This window comes from Camelus dromedarius, chromosome 17 (genome assembly GCF_036321535.1).
Source record: "Camelus dromedarius isolate mCamDro1 chromosome 17, mCamDro1.pat, whole genome shotgun sequence".
NCBI classification, from domain to species: Eukaryota; Metazoa; Chordata; class Mammalia; order Artiodactyla; family Camelidae; genus Camelus; species Camelus dromedarius.
In genome coordinates this window covers 26,043,792-26,057,991 of record NC_087452.1, presented here as the reverse complement: position 1 = coordinate 26,057,991, position 14,200 = coordinate 26,043,792, and the positions used below count along the sequence as shown (strand labels likewise).

The window sequence follows — 14,200 nt, the reverse complement described above, 5'->3', positions numbered from 1 at the left end:
AGGACATGTGCAGTTGACACTCTGCTCCTATTGGACAGCGCTGCTCTGAGCCAGCACACCCTGGGGCCCGGGGTCGGGGGAGAGCACGGGGAAGCTGGTCTGGGGCGGGGCGCTCTGGGAGTCTCTAAAGAGTTAACTTAGTATTTAAGAGCATGGCTCTGGGTCCAAGTGAGGCCAGTGACTTGTTTTGCTGTGTAACCTTATCACGTACTTTGCCTGTCTGCGCCTCAGTTCCACCATGTACAGAGTTGTTATGAAGGCTAAAGATGATACAAGTAAAGCACGTGGCCCAGAGGGAGGTCTGGACTCTAAAGAAATGTCTATTATTGTCACCCAGTCATGCGCTTGGCATTTTTGAGCACCCATGTGATGCCAGGAACTGTTCTAAGTGCCAGAGATGATGACACTCAGACGCTTACTTGTTAGTGGAAGGTATAGACAAACAAATGAGTCTATAATATGACAGATGATGGTGAGGATAATGAAGACAAAAAGGCAAGTTTAAGGGGCAGGAGGAAATTGGGCTTTGCTTTAGCCTGGGACGTGGGGAAGGCCTTTCTGAGCCGGTGATGCTTGAGTCAAATACTGAATGGACGGAGGAAAGGAGAGAATTCCAGGCAGAGGGGGGCACAAAAAGTGCCAGGGCCCCAGGGTGGGAGCTTATTGGATACAATCTTATAACAGCAAGAAATCTGGAAAGCTGGATGAGTGAGTGTCGGGGAGGGTCAGGGGAGAGGAGGCCGGATTTCATCCTCCGTCCTCCGCTGTGGCCTGCGAGGCCCTGTGTGATCGGGCCCGGGGGGACGGCCCGGGAAGCTATCTCACTTCCCATTTCAAAGGATCATGATCTTAATATATTTCCTGTTCTCATGTGTTCATTCTTGTGTGTGACCTTGGGTGAGTTTGAGGGTATTGATGGGTATTTTAAGAGTCACAGTCAACAGCTGGCATAAGATATTCTATATCAAGAAGCTGTATTTTTAACTGCAGTATCCCGAAAGCTGAGAGTTCTTAGGTTTTACTGGAAACAATTGTCTTAAAAACTTTTTTGTTTCCACTGAGCCTCATTCTTTTGAAGGACTAAAGAAATTAAAAGTATCCACAAACAAGGTCTTCCAATTTAAAAGAAAAAAACTGCCCCGAAATTAAAAGTATCCACAAACAAGGTCTTCCAATTTAAAAGAAAAAAACTGCCCCGGTAGATAACAGAGCCTTGAAAGGAAAGTAATAAAGCAAACTCTCAATAGGGGTATCACAGATAAATGCTGATTTACTGCGTTGGGGAGACTCCTGGTTCCAAATAGATAACTCCAGGACCTGCAGGAGACGCCAGACAGATGGGATAAGAGAGGGGGCAGAGTTCTAAGAGCAGCGTGGAGCTCGGCGGGGCCGAGGCAGGCCTTCTGCCTGTTAGAAAGCCTCCCTTCTGGTTGCTGTGTATGACTCAGGCTTATCATTTCTAATTAAAAAGTGAGTCATGCAGTATCTGGGGCCTTCACTTCTTCAAAACAATACCCCCCATCAGTGTGCAGCTCGGAGTGCCCACAGTTCTAAACTTTTCTGGAGCCTCTTTGGAACAAGATATGGGGCTTTAGCAGAGGAAAAGGGCTAAGACCATCTAATTACATTCAAAGCCATTTTTTTTTTTGCCTGTCTTAAAGGAATGGAAATGATCTGCTGGTTTTTATAGCTCTTCTTGACCTAGAGATATCTGCTGGCGGAAAGAGAATCCTCAATTGGGCTGTTTTAACGCTTTAAGTATTACGCGATCTATCATCTTACGCACTGACTTGCACACTTTGAAAAATCTCTTAAATACGCATCAAAATGGATTGGCTAATCCGAGACCGTGGGGGTGGCTCTTGGAGGGCATGCAATTGTGTGTGGGCATGGAGGGGTTAGACACAGCTGACACAGCATCAACTCCTTCCTGGTGGGATAAGGTAGAGAAATCAGTCTGGTCAGAGGGATGGTCGACACTCTGCCGCTGCCTCGCACGGAACACAGTTACATGCTTGTTCTTGAGTCCGCCGTCTGGCTTCAGGTGCACGGTCGGCATCTCTGGGGCAGGGAGGTGCTTTACCCACTGTGTCTCAGGCAGCGTTGGGTTCAAAGTGGGATCTCAACAAATAGCTGGTGACTGATTTTAGAACCTGAAGGTTACAGAGGTCCTGTGGGAGGCGAGCAATCTGTGCCCAGGTTGTAGCCAGGACTCCTGGCGGCAGGTTAGGAAACCCCACTTCAAATGGGCCTCTGGAGAAAAGGGACTTACTGACCTTGTCCCTGTGAAGGAAGGGGTGAAGGTATGAATCCATCGCCTGTCTTTACCTGTTGTCTCTCTTTACTCTGGGGGCTTCTCCTGCATCAGACTTTTCCAAATGACGAGCAGGATGACTGCCGGCAGCCTCAAGTCTCTGTCATCCCTTCCAAGGCTTTGCTCTCTACGTCCACACACCACATGCAAGAGAAGCACTCCAACTGGCCAAGCTGGAGTCACGTGCCTACCACTGTGGTCTTTGGATGAGACTGGCAGTTCCAAATTCCCATGTCTGCTACACCCGTCCTATGTTCTGTTTGAGTCTCTTAACAGATTTCCAAATGTTTTGAAACCCCAGGGCTAAGTACAGACTCTTGGTGAAAACTCCATATCTCTACAGGAAACCCTAACTGAAGGGTCCTGACTGGAGGCCTCGGGAGTCCTCACTGATCCCAGGAATGCAACATCTTACGCATTATGGTCCAAGGGTGATGAGCCGTGATTCACTCCTGTTCACCAAACGCAGTTTTAGCTTTCAGGCAAATGTTCAGTCCATTACGTGTTGCACGGGGACGGAGGACCAGCCCTGTCTCTTTGGCAGGGTGGTTGTGATGAGTGGGTAAAGTGACCTGTTGCAAAGCCCCTGGCACAGAATCACCGAATGCTGGTGCTTTTCCTGAAGTTACTGAGAAAGCAAGAGTCATCTCTAACTTGTACCCCAGCTTCATTGTACAACTCTTGTCTTCAGTTAGCTAGAGTTTAAGCAAGAGAGGACGTTTCTATACAGAGATCCACTGATTTTAGTGTAAACGTAAGTGTGGGCTCCAGAGTTAGGCTGCCTGGGTTGCCCTGACTCCCCACGAAAAACCTGAGAGTCCTTGGGAAAGCCCATAGTGACCTTAAGCCTGTTTCCACATCTGAAAATTGGGACAATTCTAGAGGGTTGTTGTGGGGTTTAACTGAAGTAAAGCCTGTTAAGTGCTTGGTGTAACTTGCCCATAATGAGATCGCCATGAGTGGTGTCATTAAGAGTCATTAATGAAGCATCCTCTGCGATGGCCTCCACCACTCAGTTGCTGAAATAGTGGTCTCGTTGGCCAGTGTGGCCCCTTAAAGCCAGGGAGGATGGAGGAGAACGGACTTCCCGATGCAGTCGCACAGTGTGAAGATGATATGCAGCAATTACCCTGTTTTGTTTAAACCTATTGAGGAACAATTGCACATCCAGCTAGCACTTAGACCATGCATTAAATTCAGTCTCTTCCTTTCCTTATGCCCTTAATGTAAAATTTTTCATTTCTGTGATTTACTTTTAGTCCTTTTTCCAGTGAAGTATATATAACACATACAGAAAAGTGCGTCTATGGTTGACTCACAGAATTAATGCAAAGCCAACACATATCTTCCCACCGCCCGTGACGAGGAATAGAACATGGCCAGGCCCCCCCCAGCCCACATGCCCCTCCCCAGTCGCAGGCTGCTTCCTGCCTCCCCCACGAAGGTGACCACGGGGCTGATTTCACGGTGATGCTCCTTGCTGTCTTTTATAATTGCATCCTCTAAATGACTCTATCTCTAAAGCCGTAATTTAGTTTTGCCCGTTTTTGAACTTTGTGAATGCAGTCACACAGTGTGTATTCTTCTGCGTTCCTTTTGTTCCACATTCTTGCAAACAGTTGATGTTGTCTGTCTCTTGAAATTTTGACTATGGTGGTGGGTATACATAGTGGTGTTTCATTGTGTTTGACTAAATGATGACTAAAGATTGTTGGCCATTTAGAGAACTATTTTTTTTATGAAGTGCCTTTTGTATTTTCTACTGGCCGGTTGACTTTTTCTTATTGGCTTATAATTTTTATTCTTTTTCTTTTCTTAAAAAAAATTATCTTCTGGATACTGATGCTTCATTGGTTATGTATGTGGCAAATACCTTCTCTCTCTCAGTGTCTTGTCTTTCTCTTCCTTTCTCTTAATGGCGTTTTGGATAAACAATTTCTTCATTTGAATGTAGTCCAATGTACCAATTGTTTTTTATAATAATGCTTTCATGTCTTTTTATTTTAAGTCTTTCCCTCTGGCAAGACCATGACGATATTCTCCTATAGTCCCTTCTAAATACTTCAGCTCTTGAATTATAATCCACCTGGAACTGACTTCTGCGTATGGTGTGAGGTAGGGTGTTGTTGCATTAGTTTTCTACACAGATATCCAATTTTTCTGGAACCTTTTACTGAAAAGACTTTTCTCTCCGCATAGTTCTGTGATGTCGTTTTTATCATAAATCAAGTGTTCATATGTGCTTGGGTCTGTTTGTGGGCTCTCTATTTTGTTCCATCAGTCTATTTGTCCTTTTACCAATGCCATACTCTTAAATTTTGTAGCCTTGTAATAAGTCAGTGTCTTTAGGGTAAGCCCTCCTGTGCTTCTGTCTTGTTCTTTTAATAGTCTCTGGCTACATTTCGATACGCAGTTTAGAATCAATTTTTCAGTTTTTACCAAAAAAACCCCCAAAACCCACCAAGAACAAAAACTATGGGAATTTTGATATATTATTGAATTTGTAGGTAAATCTGAAAAGAACTGAGTCTATAAAATTGAATCACTCATCCCTCCGTTTATTTAATTCCTTTTTAATGCCTCGTAGTAACATTTTATAGTGTTCTATCTAGAAGCTTGCATAGCTTTAATTATTCCTTGGCATTTGATTTCTGATGTTAACATAAGCTAACTTTTAATTTTTTCATATTCTAACTGTGTGGCTATTAGGGACTGTTTGCTCCCCCCATCATTCACATGTTGCAGCCCTCACTCCTAATGTGATAGTAATAGGAGGTGTGGCCTTCAGGAGGTAACCAGGTTTAGATGAGGTCATGAGGGTAGAGGCCCCATTGTGGGATTAGTGTCCTTATGAGAAGAATGAGATTAAAGTTCACTCTCTCTTCTCCACACGAGCACATAGTGAGAAGGTGGCTGGTGACAAGCCAGGAAAAGTGCTTTTGCCAGAGGGCAACCATGTTGGTACCCTTATCTTAAACGTCCAGCCTCCAGAAGTGTGAGAAAGAAATTTCTGTTTTCAAGCTTCCCAGTCTGTGGTGGTTTATTCTGGCAGCCTGAGCTCAGACAGTGGCTGAGAAATTCAAAACTTACACGTGTTGATCTTATATTCAGAGGCCTTGCTGAGCTTACTGACTAATTCTCATTGTTTCTCAGTAGATTCTTTTGAATTTTCTGCATGCATCATATTGTCTGCAAATAATGACAGTTTCATTCCTTCCTTGCTAATCCTCCTTATTTCTTATTCTTGCCTCGCTGCGTTCACTGGGACCTTGCGTAGAGTGTGAAGTAGCAGGGCTGATGGTCAGTATTCCTGTCTCATCTGCAATCTCAGACGCATAGCGTTCAACATTTCGCCCTTCAGGCTATATCCCTTCCTAGCTCAAGGTTTTCTAGAACTGTTATATTTATTAAGTTGGATGCTGAATTTGATCAGCATTTTCTTCGGCATCTACTGGGACGGCCCTATCATTTAGCCTTGATTAGTCTGGTGACAGACCTAAGATGAGTCTGATGTGAAACTGATGTTGCATTGGTCATAACGTGTTACCCTTTTCATAGACAGTGCGTGTGCACGTGCACACACACGCACAATCTGTTTGTCTACCTCTCGGGTATCTTTTAGGACCTCGGCATCTCTGCTTTCAGGTACAGTTCGTATGTAGATTTCCTTTATGTTCTTGTCAGGTTCACGTGTAAGGCAACTCAACTCACACAACAAACTGAGAAGTGGGAGAGGTTATTTTTCCCCCCTTTGGCCGAATTTGTTCCACTAGTCATAAGATTCTTACTAAGAATCTTACTCAGACTCTTGTTGCCTTCTTTATTGTGTGGTAGAATTCATCGGTGACGCTATCTGGGCCTGACCTTTGCTTTGTGAGAAGGGTTTTAATTCAGGTTGGCGTTCTTTAATAGTTATCAAATCACTCATATTTTATTTTTCACTTTATGTCAGTTTGGGTAAACTGCATTTTTTTTCTAGCCATATGAATTTAATACCAATTTTCAAATTTATTGGTCTAAAATTATTCATTATATGCTCTTCTCCTTTTTAATGACTACAATATCCAGAAAGATGTTTAGCATATTAACTTTTAGCTTTTATTTTCTTCCAGTAAATGCATATGAGTCATAATGAAAGGTAAATTACCCTCTAAACACACCTTTAGTTGCAGGCACAAGTTTTTGTTGTCTTCATTCAGTTCAAAATTGTTTCCAATTTCCACTTGATTTCTTCTTTAGAATTCCTTGTGTATGAGTCTGCTGGTGATGAATTCTCTCAGTGTTTGTCAGAAACTGTTTATTTGACCTTCATTCTATAAGAACGTGTGACTGAGTATGGAAGCTATTTTCCGTCAGCTCCTTAGAGATGCCATTCTGTGGTCTTCTGATTTTTCTGTTGTTGCCGCCTTTGGTCTAATTATTACTCCTATAAAAGTAAGTTATTTTTTAATTTTTTTTTGCCTCCACGTTATCAAATCTGACAAATTACTCCTTGGATTCAATTTTCTGTAGTTTTAGCATGACGTACGTAAGTGCGCATTCTGCACCCCTCCACCCTGGCTTTGGCATGTTCTTGAATTTTTGGATTATCCTTTTTGGTGTATCTTTCACTCGGACTCCGTTTTGGATGTGTGCATAATCCTCTATTAGCCTTTCTCGCTATACTCTGTGTCTTCTGACTTCTCATGTCTTCCCCCTCTCCCTTCATAGGTCATTCTGAGTATTTTCACATGGTTCATCTTGAAGTTCACTAATTCTCTTTTTGCTTATAAGAAACATGCTGCTAAATTCATCCATTCATTGGGTTATTGTATTTTTCAGGTCTGGAATTTCTATTTGTTTCTTTTTTGTATCATCTCTGTATTTTTAATAGATTCCATTTCTCTGCTGAATTTAAAAAAAAAATCTAGTCTTTTCTATCCAGAAACAAAGTAAGCCTAAGTTATTTTAATGGCTGTGTGTGGTGATTCTACCTTATTTATATTGACTCGTCTCCTCATATGCTGTATGGGGGGGGTGTACGTATGCACACTCATGTCTATTAGGAAAAAAAATTACTTGTAGAAATAAATTAAGGTCTTGGATGGTCTTATTTTCTTCCAGAGGTTATTTTTTAATTTGCTGCTTCCAGGAACCCAAAGGGACTAGCAATTTACAATCACCTTAATTCAGTTTCTGGGACTGAGACTTTCTCAACTGCCCAGATGATCTGACATTGGGCTGCAGTTGACCAGGGCTGGTCTCCCTTTCCCAGACCTTCACAGTCCTACACAGGACTGGGAGGTTTAGAAAGGGCTGTGCCATCGGCAACCCCGCTCTGACTGCTGTCACTGCATCTCCTCTCTGAGACTCGCAGGTGCCCTCCTGGGAAAGGTGACCAATCCTTCATGCCGGGCTCGTCTCTCTGCCTTTCTGTCCTTTGCTGGAATCTTGACCCCGTCATCTTTCGCTACTTTGTTACCTTTAACAGATGTTTTCTTATATTCTGTATAATTTTTCTAGTTGAACACAGTGGGGAGGTTGATTCAAATTATCTGCTCTGTTAGTAATAGAAGCAGAAGGCATGCTTCCTTTTCAAACAGTCTGAAAACATCCTGCCTTCCAGGTTTCACTCTTTAATTACTGTTTGAACTAATTCCTCATAACTTGAACATCACCGTAATTTATTATCTTTAAAATACAATAGAAGTCAGAGGGCAAATAATGAATCTACACATTGGCATAGCTAATGGACGCACAGTCCCCATGGCTCACCATTCAGTGTAGACTGCAGGTAGCAGAGCATTCTGAGATGTCTTTTGGATTGTCAGAGAAGTACTGAATCCAGAAGGAGCACAACCTAGAGCTGCTTTTGCTAGTGTATTTTCTACCTGTTGTTTTGTCATCTTTATAATAACTCTGGGATAGAATAAAAACGCTTTCCATCATAGTAATTCAGAGATAGGGAAAGTGAGGTACAAAAGAGTGATGGATGTGTCCAAGTTCAGAGAGTAAGTTTAATGGCATTGTGGATGGGGAGTCACCTAAAATTATTTAAAGATGGGTAGCAAGATGGGTAGACGATAGAGACACCATTCTTAGGAGACTGCAGAATGTCTTTTCATACCTTCCTGTGGTGGTGGATATGCCTGGTTTTTAGGACAAGTGACTGAAAAATAGATTTCACTTTTTCTGGGGGGTGGTTGGAGGGCTGGGACATAGTATTTGCAGAACTATCATGTTTAACTTACAGGCCCTTTCTTTTCAAAGCACGTTTTGGAAAGTTCAGTGTAGAGCTCAAGACAAGCATTTGCGTTAGAGGAAGTGTTACCCACCGTCTGACTTTTTTCTCCTGACTCCAGGTCATTTACGTGGGGCTGCAGTAGGGGCGCAAGGCTTGCCCTGTGATAGGGTTGCAAAGTGGCCATAGTGAACTGAAATAGCTCCGTGCGCTGGGGTCTGGGGGACACGGAGGGAGTGGCAGGTACAGGGGGGTAAAGGCAGGGCCCCAGGAGGGCTTCCCCAGCACTCTCCGTGCCTGTCTTTGTACGGCTGCTGCCCTCACCCGAGGACACGTGCGGCATTACTTGAAGGAGACAGGAGGGGAAAAGAGGAAGAAGAGAGGAGACAGGAGGGGAAAAGAGGAAGAAGAGAGGGCACATGGCATCAAACTGGGCTGGGCTCTCATTTTGCCAACACCCCTGAGACAAGCAGTCCCTGTGGGACATTGTAATTGTCTAAATGTCCTCTCCCACTACCCTCTCGTCCCTCCATTTTTCTGGACTTGACTTTAATTAAAAAGACACAGACCCCACTGCTCACCATTCATCACCAGTTAGAGGCTGTAGAACACCCTGCAGTGTCTTTTGGATCATCAGAACCAGAAGGAGCACAACTGAGAGCTGCCGTCGCTAGCGTAGCCTGGATTGATTGGTTGAGTGCCCACCATGACGGATGTCCCTGGAGTCTCAAAATAATGGAGTACTTACTATGTAGGACATGGCTGAGGGACATTTTAGGCATAGGATGGAGTGAACTGCATAAATATTAGCTATTATTAAGTGATGAGTCAAAGATTGTTAATGTGAATTTTCACAGCCCTTCTTCATCTTCACCTCCCATGACCTCTAGGAGACTATTCCCCGCCTTCTTTTCTGGCAGAGACAAAGACAGAATGAGAAAAGTAGAAAAGGACCACACAGGGTGGAGAGGAGCAAGGAGGGAAAGAGGAAGAGTCTTCGGAGTGGGTAGAAATGTCTAGGTTTTTGCCACAGAAGGGTGGAGGTGAGGATGAAGATGATGGTCGTGCTAGGCGTCATGATTTTGCAGGATGCAGGTAAAATTGAAAACTTTAAAAAGCTACTCCTGGCATTTGGACTACACTCTTCTGCAAAAGACTCTGTGCTGACAGGTTACAGATTCCTGAGGTTCAGGAGGGTTAAAGTTACCTCCGGGACACCGGTCACGTCTGCGACCTCTGAGGTGAGCCACACCTCAGCGGAGCAGCCCCGGAGCTTGTTTGGCCACGAGCAGCCTGTGGACTCTTTTGCCTGAACTACTGGGTGCATGTGAGAGAAAGCTGGACCTTGGTGAAACATTTAGAAAAGAAAGACACTAAAAGAAAAAGGCACTTTGGATTTGGAGTCATGGGGTGGACTTACTCAATGTTTATAAAGGGAGGTTTTCAAAGCCTAGCTAAATGGTTAATCTTGGGGTTATGATGAATGATTTAACGGGACACTAGATTTGATTACTTCTAAAGTCTCTTTGAGTGTGTGGTTCTCTGTCCCCACTGTAGGCCCTGGGGACCTGATTTATATTTCTCTAATGCCACTCATTGAGCTTTTAATTCCTTCCTACTGAAATATGGTTCTAGAAACATAGTCTGCACAGAATGAGGGGAGACGCAGCATAATCCGGTAGGAACATGGACTGGAGAGGAAGGAAAAGCAAACTAAAATATCTTTTCTTGCTTTAAGATGATGGGCCCTTCATGTGGCAAAGAGCTCTGGAACATACTGAAGTATCTCTAGCCGTAAACAAGGGCGGGGCCCCTCCTGTGCTGAAGACAACCTTTTATTGTGTCAGAGTGGGGGTGGGTTGCGGGAGCGCTGGCAAACCCTTTCAGCGGTGTGGATGACACCCTCACATGGGGATGACCTGGTGGGTTTAGGACTGAGCTGGCCAAGGAGCTGAAGGTAACCCTTGTCTCCCCCAAGAAAACATGAGCCCTACGATCTGCAACTTGGGCCTTTCTCAGCAGAGGCTGCTGTGCTGAGAGTAGACCTTCTCTGAGAAGGGTGAGCTTTTTCCAGGCTGGTGGGGCAGATTTCAAAAGGTACAATTCTGTGCCCCAAATGTGCGCTCAGTAAGTAAACCCGTCCTTTCTCGTCCACCTTGACTACCCGTGACAGTGGTAGGTGTGGTCCAGTGGCTGAAATTATGGTGATTTTTCAAAAATGCCAGTGTCAAAATTTTGCCTTGAGAGTATATCTGGAACTACTAATAATGCTGTTTTGGGCTGACTCAGTGGCTTTCAAATTGCACGGCTCTGTTATGGGTAAATGAGAGGCAACCAGTTATCTAGAAGATAATGGCAGGCATGGAGGAGCGTGTGATGAATTACAGACAGACCTGCTGACACAGCAGGGCGTGGAGACCTGCTCCGCTCTGGCTTTCTCTCCAAGTTAGGGGCGATGCTTGCCCAGTTTGTGAACAACACAAACATGGGGTGGGGTGGGAGTGGGAGGTGATGATGAACTTGGGTTGGCCGCCTCTACATACCCAAGTGTTAAACATCTAAAGACCACTAGGTTCCAAGAAGGGTGCAAGGTGAGATAAGAAATGCAGCTCCTCTGTCGTCTAAGGTGGTTTAGAACAGAGACTAAAAGAGCCACGGAAGGCAGATGGTGAATTCCTGGAACCGAAGGATCGCTGACCTCCTCAGGGTCCTTTCATGTTGAGAGTGAGCCTCAGCTTCATTCAGCAGCCTTTGGGCTGGTGCCGTTTCCTGTGCGTGGTGAAGGCGTCGTCTGAGTTTTACGGTTGTTGGAGCAACCGCAATTCAGAGTCATTTTCTGCTCAGCTAAAGATACAGAGAGAGGCCAAAATACCCAACAGAGTTATGTGGAAAGATCAGGCGAATCCTTCTATACAGCTAAGTGAAATATTGGTGCGTGGTGGCTTCAAAAGGTGGAGGAAACACTGTCCAGTTTGGGAACGTGCATCTCTGTGGCCCCATGGCAGTCTTGCCGTGCTGAGGATTTAACTGGGTTTATACGTAAGGAAGCTGTAGAACAGGCCTCACTACCTACCGAGGGGCGGCTAGGTCTCTGCACACAGACCATGCAGCAGAGAGCAGCTCTCGGCCTACTTCAGTTCCTTTTCCTGGATAGGGCAGCTCTGGGCAGCAGGCTGCCCTTTCTGCTGTGCACTTCAGGTGGATGAATGGCAAACAAACAGATGAGATCGGCCCGGAGACTGAGCGTGCCTATGGGAGGCAGTGTGGTGTCGCGCCTGTAGCCCTCCATCCACCAGAGAGCAGCCTCTCACTCCCAGGGGAGCTTACTCCGGGCTCCCCCATGGACTTATGTTCTCCACGGGCCAGGTGAGAGCCCTGGGGTAAGGGTTGGGGCAGGTCTGGAGTTTGCTTGGTCAGGGTTTGAATTCTGACTTCCACTGCTGTTTTCCAGAGACGGGCATCACTGGCCTGTTTAAGATCATTTTAGCTGATCTGCATGGACTCCCTCTGTAGGTAGTTCTCTTTTAATCCTTTTCAATAGGGAAATGGAGAGTCTTGGTTTGGTGCCAGAGTAAGACACCTCTCTAGAGACGAGCAGCCTCTCTCTTTAACAAAGAAGAGCATGAACCTCAGTCCTGACGGCTACGGCCAAGCAGCAATGCAGAGCTGGAAGTGATCAGCACTGTGTTTCTACTTCTTTTTATGCTTAATTTGTCATTGAGGCTAAGATACAAAGTTTAAGCCTGATGAACTGAAGTTGTAAGAGTGAACTGGATAAGTAAGAAGTGGTGCACAAAGATGGGAAAAATCAGGATGAAATGGGAATAAATGATGCTTGGGAAACACTGCGCCTGCCCCGGGTCATGTGACTTAGGCCGATGGTCAAGTGGAGAAAAGCAGGCAGGCAGCCCAGGCAGAACCAATCAGGTGGTGAAGATTCAGTCCATCTGGGTTCCTGCGGCCTGGCTGCAATGTGGCTGGCGAGGGAGGCAGGCAGGTGCTGGACGGGGTGGCCCTGACGGGGCTGGCATGGAAGTCTTGCAGGGCACAGAAGGCCTCACAGTGGAACTGGGGAGGCCAGCAGACCAGGGGAAGAGGCTAAAGAGACCGTTCAGAAGATGCAAGGGGAGCTGGGATAGTGCAGGGGTGTCGGCTGGGGACGGGAGCTCTTGGCAGCAAGGTGGGTGGTGAGAGAAAGAGAATGGAGCTTGGTGGCGGGGGGCTGTCTAGGTTCCAGTCTGCACTCCATCACGTACTATTTATCTTGGAATACCACTTTATATCACTGAGTCTCCGTTTTTTCATCACCTGCAACATGGGGCAATAACAGAACCTACATCTTGTAAAAATTCTCAGCAATGTTGGCAAGAGTTAGCAATTCCGGGGCTGAGCCCCACGGTATCCGCCTGTGTGCAGTCCTGGAGAATGAGAAATACCAGGGTCCGAAAAGACTGCCTTGCTGCTGAGGGGTAGTCAGGAAAGCATGGAGAGGCCAAGTTCATCTGAATAATATTTTAAGTCTAGGTATGTGCCTAGCTTGCATGACAGCCCTATTTATTAACACATTTCAGAAAATTCCATGAACCCGTCGACACTGTGGAAACATTTGGGGCATAGATGCATTTTGAAGAGGGAGGAGAGTGGGTATCAAAGAACCAGGTGGACCAACCCAATGACCAGGTTTCCCAAAAGGAACATTTCCCTTTCCGTTTGTCTCCAAGGAGAGCCGTAAATAGTTCCCTCACACTACGAGGGGGTGGGGGTGCTCCAGGCCAGCCCTAGGACCCTCCCCTGCGTTTAGGTCCCTCACTTCCAGGTTGCGAGCTGTGAACTCTTAGGCCTCCTGCTCTCTCCCTCCTGTTCTCACGTCCCACGTCTGACTGCTGGGAAAACCGTAGGTGATTTGTTCTGTCTGTAGCCAAAGACCCTTAAAGAAGGACTCTAATGTTAGTTCATTAAAAACCCACAGGCGCCCTGACAATGGTCTGTAGAACAAGATGAGGTGGATGTCTTTCTGGGAAGACTGAGAAGGCAAGTTCATTTACCTGGAAGACAGGAGACGTTCAGCCTCAAGGCAAGAGAGAAGCAAAAGCTGACAAAGCAAACCCTGCAGGACACTCGGGTAAGAAGTTCCAATTCTCTTAAACTGTCTTGAGAGCACACTGTAAGACAGAATCCTACCATTCAGCAAGCCCCAGGGAGAAGCCTAGAGCTTCCTCGCCTCTCCCTGAAAGTACCCATCACATAAAAAGCCAAAGAAAGGGAGAAATTCAGTCTGTGAAGCTGAGTCTGAATTCAGCTTATGAGTCTGAAGAATGGTGACCCCATTTGAACAGGCTGCCTTTGGGAAGAGGGGAAGGGAAGGAGGAGGACAGCAGTGAAAAAGGTTAAAAATAAAATATCAAAGACAGCTACCACCAGGCTACCACGTCCCTCTAGGCGTCTGAGTGCAGAGCTGACAACCCAATCACAGGGAAAAGAAACAGCTTTCCAGAAGCAAGGGCCTGAGCACAACAGCATAGCTGACAGATACTGGGTCTTTAAGTAACTAGAATGCTTGGAGGAGGAGGATGGGGAAAGAAATGCACAATTATGTTAAACTAACCAAAACAGACTTACATTCCAAAGTTGAAAACGGAACAGGACAACGAATGTGTTTTCTAGCT

General features: G+C 45.5%; 1 protein-coding gene and 1 long non-coding RNA gene across 14 annotated transcripts in view; one reads left to right on the top strand and one right to left on the bottom strand.

The window, feature by feature from the left end:
- The window catches only part of FHIT (fragile histidine triad diadenosine triphosphatase), a 1,253,474-nt gene that overhangs the window by 7,120 nt on the left and 1,232,154 nt on the right, over positions 1-14,200 (bottom strand). The gene's annotated exons all lie outside the window — the stretch shown is intronic.
- Positions 1-14,200, top strand: part of LOC105089813 (uncharacterized) — a 288,482-nt gene that overhangs the window by 230,756 nt on the left and 43,526 nt on the right. For all 6 annotated transcript variants that reach the window (XR_010384830.1, XR_010384828.1, XR_010384829.1 and 3 more), the window contains one exon: positions 13,504-13,656. This is a non-coding gene — a long non-coding RNA (uncharacterized LOC105089813). The remainder of the gene's footprint in view (positions 1-13,503; positions 13,657-14,200) is intronic.